The following is a 12,387-nucleotide window of genomic DNA, read 5'->3' as shown; positions in this document are numbered from 1 at the left end:
GTTCAATTGGGGTTCAATATAGGCTCAATATGGGTTCAATATGGGTTCAATATGGGTTCATTATAGGTTCAATATGGGTTCAATATGGGTTTAATATGGGTTCAATATAGTTTCAATATAGGTTCAATATAGGCTCAATATGGGTTCAATATAGGTTTAATATAGGTTTAATATAGGTTCAATATGGGTTCAATATAGGTTCAATATGGGTTCAATATGGGTTCAATATAGGTTCAATATAGGTTTAATATAGGTTCAATATGGGTTCAGTATAGTTTCAATATGGGTTCAATATAGGTTTAATATGGGTTCAATATAGGTGCAATATAGGCTCAATATGGGTTCAATATAGGTTTAATATGGGCTCAATATAGGTGCAATATAGGCTCAATATGGGTTCAATATAGGTTTAATATGGGCTCAATATAGGTTCAATATGGGTTCCATATAGGTTCCATATGGGTTTAATATAGGCTCAATATGGGTTCAATATAGGTTCATTATAGGTTCAATATAGGCTCAATATAGGTTCAATATAGGCTCAATATAGGTTCAATATGGGTTCCATATAGGTTCAATATGGGTTTAATATAGGCTCAATATGGGTTCAATATAGGTGCAATATAGGCTCAATATGGGTTCAATATAGGTTTAATATGGGCTCAATATAGGTTCAATATGGGTTCCATATAGGTTCAATATGGGTTTAATATAGGCTCAATATGGGTTCAGTATAGGTTCATTATAGGTTCAATATAGGTTCAATATAGGCTCAATATAGGTTCAATATGGGTTCCATATAGGTTCAATATGGGTTTAATATAGGCTCAATATGGGTTCAATATAGGTTTAAAATGGGTTCAATATGGGTTCATTATAGGTTCAATATAGGTTCAATTGGGGTTCAATATGGGTTCAATATAGGCTCAATATAGGCTAAATATGGGTTCAATATAGGTTCAATATAGGTTCCATATAGGTTCAATATGGGTTTAATATAGGCTCAATATGGGTTCAATATAGGTGCAATATAGGCTCAATATGGGTTCAATATAGGTTTAATATGGGCTCAATATAGGTTCAATATGGGTTCCATATAGGTTCAATATGGGTTCAATATAGGCTCAATATGGGTTCAGTATAGGTTCATTATAGGTTCAATATAGGCTCAATATAGGTTCAATATAGGCTCAATATAGGTTCAATATGGGTTCCATATAGGTTCAATATGGGTTCAGTATAGTTTCAATATAGGTTCATTATAGGTTCAATATAGGTTCAATTGGGGTTCAATATGGGTTCAATATAGGCTCAATATAGGCTAAATATGGGTTCAATATAGGTTCAATATAGGTTCCATATAGGTTCAATATGGGTTTAATATAGGCTCAATATGGGTTCAATATAGGTGCAATATAGGCTCAATATGGGTTCAATATAGGTTTAATATGGGCTCAATATAGGTTCAATATGGGTTCCATATGGGTTTAATATAGGCTCAATATGGGTTCAGTATAGGTTCATTATAGGTTCAATATAGGCTCAATATAGGTTCAATATAGGCTCAATATAGGTTCAATATGGGTTCCATATAGGTTCAATATGGGTTTAATATAGGCTCAATATGGGTTCAATATAGGTTCAATATGGGTTCAATATGGGTTCAATATGGGTTCAGTATAGTTTCAATATGGGTTCAATATAGGTTTAATATGGGTTCAATATGGGTTCAGTATAGGTTCAATATAGGTTCAATTGGGGTTCAATATGGGTTCAATATAGGCTCAATATAGGCTAAATATGGGTTCAATATAGGTTCAATATAGGTTCAATATGGATTTAATATAGGTTTAATATGGGTTCAATATGGGTTCAATATAGGTTCAATATAGGTTCAATTGGGGTTCAATATGGATTTAATATAGGTTTAATATGGGTTCAATATAGGTTCAATATAGGTTCAATATGGATTTAATATAGGTTTAATATGGGTTCAATATGGGTTCAATATAGGTTCAGTATAGGTTCAATTGGGGTTCAATATGGGTTCAATATAGGCTCAATATGGGTTCAATATGGGTTCAATATGGGTTTAATATAGGTTCAATATGGGTTCAATATAGGTTCAATTGGGGTTCAATATAGGTTCAATATAGGTTCAATATGGATTTAATATAGGTTTAATATGGGTTCAATATGGGTTCAATATAGGTTCAGTATAGGTTCAATTGGGGTTCAATATGGGTTCAATATAGGCTCAATATGGGTTCAATATGGGTTCCGTATAGGTTCAATATAGGTTCAATATAGGTTCAATATAGGCTCAATATGGGTTCAATATGGGTTTAATATAGGTTCAATATGGGTTCAATATGGGTTCAATATAGGTTCAATTGGGGTTCAATATAGGTTCAATATGGATTTAATATAGGTTTAATATGGGTTCAATATGGGTTCAATATAGGTTCAGTATAGGTTCAATTGGGGTTCAATATGGGTTCAATATAGGCTCAATATAGGTTCAATATGGGTTCCGTATAGGTTCAATATAGGTTCAATATAGGTTCAATATGGATTTAATATAGGTTTAATATGGGTTCAGTATAGGTTCAATATAGGCTCAATATAGGTTCAATATAGGTTCAATATGGATTTAATATAGGTTTAATATGGGTTCAATATGGGTTCAATATAGGTTCAGTATAGGTTCAATTGGGGTTCAATATGGGTTCAATATAGGCTCAATATAGGTTCAATATGGGTTCCGTATAGGTTCAATATAGGTTCAATATAGGCTCAATATGGGCTCAATATGGGTTCAATATGGGTTTAATATAGGTTCAATATGGGTTCAATATAGGTTCAATATAGGTTCAATTGGGGTTCAATATAGGTTCAATATGGATTTAATATAGGTTTAATATGGGTTCAATATGGGTTCAATATAGGTTCAATATAGGTTCAATTGGGGTTCAATATAGGTTCAATATGGATTTAATATAGGTTTAATATGGGTTCAGTATAGGTTCAATATAGGTTCAGTATAGGTTCAATTGGGGTTCAATATGGGTTCAATATAGGCTCAATATAGGTTCAATATAGGCTCAATATAGGTTCAATATAGGCTCAATATAGGTTCAATATGGGTTCAATATGGGTTCAATATAGGTTCAATATAGGTTCAATTGGGGTTCAATATAGGTTCAATATGGATTTAATATAGGTTTAATATGGGTTCAGTATAGGTTCAATATAGGTTCAATATAGGTTCAATATGGATTTAATATAGGTTTAATATGGGTTCAATATGGGTTCAATATAGGCTCAGTATAGGTTCAATTGGGGTTCAATATGGATTTAATATAGGTTCAATATGGGTTCAGTATAGGTTCAATATAGGCGCAATATAGGTTCAATATGGGTTTCAGAGGGTCTTCCGTCAGTATCAGTATCTGTGTGTGTGTCTCTCTGTGTGTGTGTGTGTGTGTCTCTCTGTGTGTGTGTGTGTGTGTCTCTCTCTGTGTGTGTGTGTGTGTGTGTGTGTGTGTGTGTCTCTCTGTGTGTGTGTGTGTGTGTGTGTGTGTGTGTGTGTGTGTGTGTGTGTGTGTGTGTGTGTGTGTGACACAGTCAGCACACAGACTGCTGACTGTGTCACATCTTATCGGCTCAGCAGATCCTGCTGATCACACACGATAACAACCACACGTCACAGTCGTGTTCATCACTGATCAATATTCAAATCAACACTGATCAATACTGATGATGATGTGAAGAAGCCACTGGCTTTGACCCAAAGTTCTGAATATCATGAATCTTCAGTCAGAAACCGGAACCGGTCCAGAAGTCTGGATTCTGTGCAAGTTAGGAGCACCGGAGGTTTCATCCCCTGGTGTCAGAGACATCAGAACCACGAACTGGATCCATGCTGGTTCTGGAGCTGGTTCTGGAGCTGGAGCTGGTTCTGGAGCTGGAGCTGGAGCTGGTTCTGGAGCTGGTTCTGGAGCTGGAGCTGGTTCTGGAGCTGGTTCTGGAGCTGGTTCTGGAGCTGGAGCTGGTTCTGGAGCTGGTTCTGGAGCTGGTTCTGGAGCTGGAGCTGGTTCTGGAGCTGGTTCTGGAGCTGGTTCTAGAGCTGGTTCTGGAGCTGGTTCTGGTTCTGTCTGTAAAGTGAACTTTCAGAAACGAGCCGTGAATGAGGCGTTTAACAGCAGCCAGGAAGTGTTCTGACATGAAATCTGTGTGTTTCATGTCTGATGAGCAGAAAGTCAGAACCAGAGAAACTGATTTAACACCAGAACCCAAACTCAGGAGGTTTTCAGTTCACATTTTTTCGAGTTTGAGTTGACTCTGAAACTGCGGGTCGGAGCGGGTTATTGAACACCAGGCATGTGAACAGGTTTGTTCTGCAGGAGGATTACAGCATAATGACCGACCTGCTGACCACGCTGTGTGTGGAGAGATTATAAATACAGCCGATCGGGGCTCACACCTGTCTTCCTGCTGCTGAGTCTTCATCATCTTCATCTCTGCTGCTGCTCCAGGTCAGTCCGATAAAAACTGTTTAACATTACCTGATACCTGTAGTACCCTGGTTCCGTAAAACCCATAGTACTCAGAGATTGTTGCAGACCATATCTCAGAACCCTTTGTTCAGCAGATCAGCAGAATCAGAACCACAGTGCTTCTTCCAGTGTACAACAGGAAGTAGGTCCAGCTCAGTCTACAACTCTTGGACCAGCTGCTTCGTGATTCATTTTATTCAGTTTACTTCAGTTTTATTCATAAAGCATCTAATCACAGCAAATCTCAAGACTCCAAAGATACAGTCCAAACCAGGAAGGGTCCATCTGCCTGGACCAGCTGGGGCTGAGAGGACAGGAAAGAGGGGACAACAAGCAGCGTAACACCAGGCCAGAGACACCTGCTGAGAGAGAGAAACACAAGTTAATGACAGCAATGATGTCATCTGTACATGGAGGGAGGAGAGGTGCATCATGGGAGCTCCCCCAGCAGGCTGGGCCTATAGCAGCAGAACTATGGGATGTTTCAGGCTCACCTGAGCCATCCCTAACTATAAGCTTTATCAGAAAGGAAAGTTTCAGCCTGATCTTAAAGGTAGAGAGGGGGTCTGCTTCCTGAAGCCAAACTGGCAGCTGGTTCCACAGAGAGGGGCCTGATAACTGAAGGCTCTGCCTCCCATTCTGCTTTTAGGGGCCTGATAACTGAAGGCTCTGCCTCCCATTCTGCTTTTAGGGGCCTGATAACTGAAGGCTCTGCCTCCCATTCTGCCTTTAGGGGCCTGATAACTGAAGGCTCTGCCTCCCATTCTGCTTTTAGGGGCCTGATAACTGAAGGCTCTGCCTCCCATTCTGCTTTTAGGGGCCTGATAACTGAAGGCTCTGCCTCCCATTCTGCTTTTAGGGGCCTGATAACTGAAGGCTCTGCCTCCCATTCTGCTTTTAGGGGCCTGATGACTGAAGGCTCTGCCTCCCATTCTGCTTTTAGGGGCCTGATAACTGAAGGCTCTGCCTCCCATTCTGCTTTTAGGGGCCTGATAACTGAAGGCTCTGCCTCCAATTCTGCTTTTAGGGGCCTGATAACTGAAGGCTCTGCCTCCCATTCTGCTTTTAGGGGCCTGATAACTGAAGGCTCTGCCTCCCATTCTGCTTTTAGGGGCCTGATAACTGAAGGCTCTGCCTCCCATTCTGCTTTTAGGGGCCTGATAACTGAAGGCTCTGCCTCCCATTCTGCTTTTAGGGGCCTGATAACTGAAGGCTCTGCCTCCCATTCTGCTTTTAGGGGCCTGATAACTGAAGGCTCTGCCTCCCATTCTGCTTTTAGAAACTCTGGGAACCACAAGGAAACCTGCAGCCTGAGAGCAAAGTGCTCTGTTGGGGAAATATCCAACTGTGAGATCTTTAAGATGTGATGGAGCTCGGTCATTAAGAGCTTTATAGTTTAATGACCTTTGATAAGGACCCTCCTTTCCTCAGGGTTGGTAGTTTAATGACCTTTGATAAGGACCCTCCTGTCCTCAGGGTTGGTAGTTTATTGACCTTTGAAAAGGACCCTCCTGTCCTCAGAGTTGGTAGTTTAATGACCTTTGATAAGGACCCTCCTGTCCTTAGGGTTGGTAGTTTATTGACCTTTGAAAAGGACCCTCCTGTCCTCAGAGTTGGTAGTTTAATGACCTTTGATAAGAACCCTCCTGTCCTTAGGGTTGGTAGTTTAATGATCTTTGATAAGGACCCTCCTGTCCTCAGGTTTGGTAGTTTAATGACCTTCGATAAGGACCCTCCTGTCCTCAGGGTTGGTAGTTTAATGACCTTTGATAAGGACCCTCCTGTCCTCAGAGTTGGTAGTTTAATGACCTTTGATAAGGACCCTCCTGTCCTTAGGGTTGGTAGTTTAATGACCTTTGATAAGGACCCTCTTGTCCTTAGGGTTGGTAGTTTAATGACCTTTGATAAGAACCCTCCTGTCCTTAGGGTTGGTAGTTTAATGACCTTTGATAAGGACCCTCCTGTCCTCAGGTTTGGTAGTTTAATGACCTTTGATAAGGACCCTCCTGTCCTCAGGGTTGGTAGTTTAATGACCTTTGATAAGGACCCTCCTGTCCTCAGAGTTGGTAGTTTAATGACCTTTGATAAGGACCCTCCTGTCCTTAGGGTTGGTAGTTTAATGACCTTTGATAAGGACCCTCCTGTCCTTAGGGTTGGTAGTTTAATGACCTTTGATAAGGACCCTCTTGTCCTTAGGGTTGATAGTTTAATGACCTTTGATAAGGACCCTCCTGTCCTCAGGTTTGGTAGTTTAATGACCTTTGATAAGGACCCTCCTGTCCTCAGAGTTGGTAGTTTAATGACCTTTGATAAGGACCCTCCTGTCCTCAGAGTTGGTAGTTTAATGACCTTTGATAAGGACCCTCCTGTCCTTAGGGTTGGTAGTTTAATGACCTTTGATAAGGACCCTCTTGTCCTTAGGGTTGATAGTTTAATGACCTTTGATAAGGACCCTCCTGTCCTCAGGTTTGGTAGTTTAATGACCTTTGATAAGGACCCTCCTGTCCTCAGGTTTGGTAGTTTAATGACCTTTCCTAAGGACCCTCTTGTCTTTAGGGTTGGTAGTTTAATGACCTTTGATAAGGACCCTCTTGTCTTTAGGGTTGGTAGTTTAATGACCTTTGATAAGAACCCTCTTGTCTTTAGGGTTGGTAGTTTAATGACCTTTGATAAGGACCCTCTTGTCCTTAGGGTTGGTAGTTTAATGACCTTTGATAAGGACCCTCTTGTCTTTAGGGTTGGTAGTTTAATGACCTTTGATAAGGACCCTCTTGTCTTTAGGGTTGGTAGTTTAATGACCTTTGATAAGGACCCTCTTGTCCTTAGGGTTGGTAGTTTAATGACCTTTGATAAGGACCCTCTTGTCTTTAGGGTTGGTAGTTTAATGACCTTTGATAAGGACCCTCTTGTCCTTAGGGTTGGTAGTTTAATGACCTTTGATAAGGACCCTCTTGTCTTTAGGGTTGGTAGTTTAATGACCTTTGATAAGGACCCTCTTGTCCTTAGGGTTGGTAGTTTAATGACCTTTGATAAGGACCCTCTTGTCTTTAGGGTTGGTAGTTTAATGACCTTTGATAAGGACCCTCTTGTCCTTAGGGTTGGTAGTTTAATGACCTTTGATAAGGACCCTCCTGTCCTCAGGGTTGGTAGTTTAATGACCTTTGATAAGGACCCTCCTGTCCTCAGAGTTGGTAGTTTAATGACCTTTGATAAGGACCCTCCTGTCCTTAGGGTTGGTAGTTTAATGACCTTTGATAAGGACCCTCTTGTCCTTAGGGTTGGTAGTTTAATGACCTTTGATAAGGACCCTCTTGTCCTTAGGGTTGGTAGTTTAATGACCTTTGATAAGGACCCTCTTGTTTTTAGGGTTGGTAGTTCAATGACCTTTGATAAGGACCCTCCTGTCCTTAGGGTTGGTAGTTTAATGACCTTTGATAAGGACCCTGTTGTTTTTAGGGTTGGTAGTTTAATGACCTTTGATAAGGACCCTCCTGTCCTTAGGGTTGGTAGTTTAATGACCTTTGATAAGGACCCTCTTGTTTTTAGGGTTGGTAGTTTAATGACCTTTGATAAGGACCCTCCTGTCCTTAGGGTTGGTAGTTTAATGACCTTTGATAAGGACCCTCTTGTTTTTAGGGTTGGTAGTTCAATGACCTTTGATAAGGACCCTCCTGTCCTTAGGGTTGGTAGTTTAATGACCTTTGATAAGGACCCTGTTGTTTTTAGGGTTGGTAGTTTAATGACCTTTGATAAGGACCCTCCTGTCCTTAGGGTTGGTAGTTTAATGACCTTTGATAAGGACCCTCTTGTTTTTAGGGTTGGTAGTTTAATGACCTTTGATAAGGACCCTCCTGTCCTTAGGGTTGGTAGTTTAATGACCTTTGATAAGGACCCTCTTGTTTTTAGGGTTGGTAGTTTAATTACCTTTGATAAGGACCCTCCTGTCCTTAGGGTTTTGTAGTTTAATGACCTTTGATAAGGACCCTCTTGTTTTTAGGGTTGATAGTTTAATGACCTTTGATAAGGACCCTCTTGTCTTTAGGGTTGGTAGTTTAATGACCTTTGATAAGTACCCTCTTGTCCTTAGGGTTGGTAGTTTAATGACCTTTGATAAGGACCCTCTTGTCCTTAGGGTTGGTAGTTTAATGACCTTTGATAAGGACCCTCTTGTCCTTAGGGTTGGTAGTTTAATGACCTTTGATAAGGACCCTCTTGTCCTTAGGGTTGGTAGTTTAATGACCTTTGATAAGGACCCTCTTGTCTTTAGGGTTGGTAGTTTAATGACCTTTGATAAGGACCCTCCTGTCCTTAGGGTTGGTAGTTTAATGACCTTTGATAAGGACCCTCTTGTTTTTAGGGTTGGTAGTTTAATGACCTTTGATAAGGACCCTCTTGTCTTTAGGGTTGGTAGTTTAATGACCTTTGATAAGGACCCTCTTGTCTTTAGGGTTGGTAGTTTAATGACCTTTGATAAGGACCCTCTTGTTTTTAGGGTTGGTAGTTTAATGACCTTTGATAAGGACCCTCCTGTCCTCAGGTTTGGTAGTTTAATGACCTTTGATAAGGACCCTCCTGTCCTCAGGTTTGGTAGTTTAATGACCTTTGATAAGGACCCTCCTGTCCTTAGGGTTTTGTAGTTTAATGACCTTTGATAAGGACCCTCTTGTTTTTAGGGTTGATAGTTTAATGACCTTTGATAAGGACCCTCTTGTCTTTAGGGTTGGTAGTTTAATGACCTTTGATAAGTACCCTCTTGTCCTTAGGGTTGGTAGTTTAATGACCTTTGATAAGGACCCTCTTGTCCTTAGGGTTGGTAGTTTAATGACCTTTGATAAGGACCCTCTTGTCCTTAGGGTTGGTAGTTTAATGACCTTTGATAAGTACCCTCTTGTCCTTAGGGTTGGTAGTTTAATGACCTTTGATAAGGACCCTCTTGTTTTTAGGGTTGATAGTTTAATGACCTTTGATAAGGACCCTCTTGTCCTTAGGGTTGGTAGTTTAATTACCTTTGATAAGGACCCTCCTGTCCTTAGGGTTTTGTAGTTTAATGACCTTTGATAAGGACCCTCTTGTTTTTAGGGTTGATAGTTTAATGACCTTTGATAAGGACCCTCTTGTCTTTAGGGTTGGTAGTTTAATGACCTTTGATAAGGACCCTCTTGTCCTTAGGGTTGGTAGTTTAATGACCTTTGATAAGGACCCTCTTGTCCTTAGGGTTGGTAGTTTAATGACCTTTGATAAGGACCCTCTTGTCTTTAGGGTTGGTAGTTTAATGACCTTTGATAAGGACCCTCTTGTCTTTAGGGTTGGTAGTTTAATGACCTTTGATAAGTACCCTCTTGTCCTTAGGGTTGGTAGTTTAATGACCTTTGATAAGGACCCTCTTGTCCTTAGGGTTGGTAGTTTAATGACCTTTGATAAGGACCCTCTTGTCCTTAGGGTTGGTAGTTTAATGACCTTTGATAAGGACCCTCTTGTCCTTAGGGTTGGTAGTTTAATGACCTTTGATAAGGACCCTCTTGTCTTTAGGGTTGGTAGTTTAATGACCTTTGATAAGGACCCTCCTGTCCTTAGGGTTGGTAGTTTAATGACCTTTGATAAGGACCCTCTTGTTTTTAGGGTTGGTAGTTTAATGACCTTTGATAAGGACCCTCTTGTCTTTAGGGTTGGTAGATTAATGACCTTTGATAAGGACCCTCTTGTCTTTAGGGTTGGTAGTTTAATGACCTTTGATAAGGACCCTCTTGTTTTTAGGGTTGGTAGTTTAATGACCTTTGATAAGGACCCTCCTGTCCTCAGGTTTGGTAGTTTAATGACCTTTGATAAGGACCCTCCTGTCCTCAGGTTTGGTAGTTTAATGACCTTTGATAAGGACCCTCTTGTCTTTAGGGTTGGTAGTTTAATGACCTTTGATAAGGACCCTCTTGTCCTTAGGGTTGATAGTTTAATGACCTTTGATAAGGACCCTCCTGTCCTCAGGTTTGGTAGTTTAATGACCTTTGATAAGGACCCTCCTGTCCTCAGGTTTGGTAGTTTAATGACCTTTCCTAAGGACCCTCTTGTCTTTAGGGTTGGTAGTTTAATGACCTTTGATAAGGACCCTCTTGTCTTTAGGGTTGGTAGTTTAATGACCTTTGATAAGAACCCTCTTGTCTTTAGGGTTGGTAGTTTAATGACCTTTGATAAGGACCCTCTTGTCCTTAGGGTTGGTAGTTTAATGACCTTTGATAAGGACCCTCTTGTCTTTAGGGTTGGTAGTTTAATGACCTTTGATAAGGACCCTCTTGTCTTTAGGGTTGGTAGTTTAATGACCTTTGATAAGGACCCTCTTGTCTTTAGGGTTGGTAGTTTAATGACCTTTGATAAGGACCCTCTTGTCCTTAGGGTTGGTAGTTTAATGACCTTTGATAAGGACCCTCTTGTCTTTAGGGTTGGTAGTTTAATGACCTTTGATAAGGACCCTCTTGTCCTTAGGGTTGGTAGTTTAATGACCTTTGATAAGGACCCTCTTGTCTTTAGGGTTGGTAGTTTAATGACCTTTGATAAGGACCCTCTTGTCCTTAGGGTTGGTAGTTTAATGACCTTTGATAAGGACCCTCCTGTCCTCAGGGTTGGTAGTTTAATGACCTTTGATAAGGACCCTCCTGTCCTCAGAGTTGGTAGTTTAATGACCTTTGATAAGGACCCTCCTGTCCTTAGGGTTGGTAGTTTAATGACCTTTGATAAGGACCCTCTTGTCCTTAGGGTTGGTAGTTTAATGACCTTTGATAAGGACCCTCTTGTCCTTAGGGTTGGTAGTTTAATGACCTTTGATAAGGACCCTCTTGTTTTTAGGGTTGGTAGTTCAATGACCTTTGATAAGGACCCTGTTGTTTTTAGGGTTGGTAGTTTAATGACCTTTGATAAGGACCCTCCTGTCCTTAGGGTTGGTAGTTTAATGACCTTTGATAAGGACCCTCTTGTTTTTAGGGTTGGTAGTTTAATGACCTTTGATAAGGACCCTCCTGTCCTTAGGGTTGGTAGTTTAATGACCTTTGATAAGGACCCTGTTGTTTTTAGGGTTGGTAGTTTAATGACCTTTGATAAGGACCCTCCTGTCCTTAGGGTTGGTAGTTTAATGACCTTTGATAAGGACCCTCTTGTTTTTAGGGTTGGTAGTTTAATGACCTTTGATAAGGACCCTCCTGTCCTTAGGGTTGGTAGTTTAATGACCTTTGATAAGGACCCTCTTGTTTTTAGGGTTGGTAGTTCAATGACCTTTGATAAGGACCCTCCTGTCCTTAGGGTTGGTAGTTTAATGACCTTTGATAAGGACCCTGTTGTTTTTAGGGTTGGTAGTTTAATGACCTTTGATAAGGACCCTCCTGTCCTTAGGGTTGGTAGTTTAATGACCTTTGATAAGGACCCTCTTGTTTTTAGGGTTGGTAGTTTAATGACCTTTGATAAGGACCCTCCTGTCCTTAGGGTTGGTAGTTTAATGACCTTTGATAAGGACCCTCTTGTTTTTAGGGTTGGTAGTTTAATTACCTTTGATAAGGACCCTCCTGTCCTTAGGGTTTTGTAGTTTAATGACCTTTGATAAGGACCCTCTTGTTTTTAGGGTTGATAGTTTAATGACCTTTGATAAGGACCCTCTTGTCTTTAGGGTTGGTAGTTTAATGACCTTTGATAAGGACCCTCTTGTCCTTAGGGTTGGTAGTTTAATGACCTTTGATAAGGACCTTCTTGTCCTTAGGGTTGGTAGTTTAATGACCTTTGATAAGGACCCTCTTGTTTTTAGGGTTGGTAGTTTAATGACCAGACTTTATTTTAGCTTTATTAACCTAAG

This window comes from Leuresthes tenuis, unplaced genomic scaffold (genome assembly GCF_036924035.1).
Source record: "Leuresthes tenuis unplaced genomic scaffold, fLeuTen1.0.hap1 SCAF_9, whole genome shotgun sequence".
Lineage (NCBI taxonomy): Eukaryota > Metazoa > Chordata > Actinopteri > Atheriniformes > Atherinopsidae > Leuresthes > Leuresthes tenuis.
Note: the sequence above shows the minus strand (reverse complement) of the source record.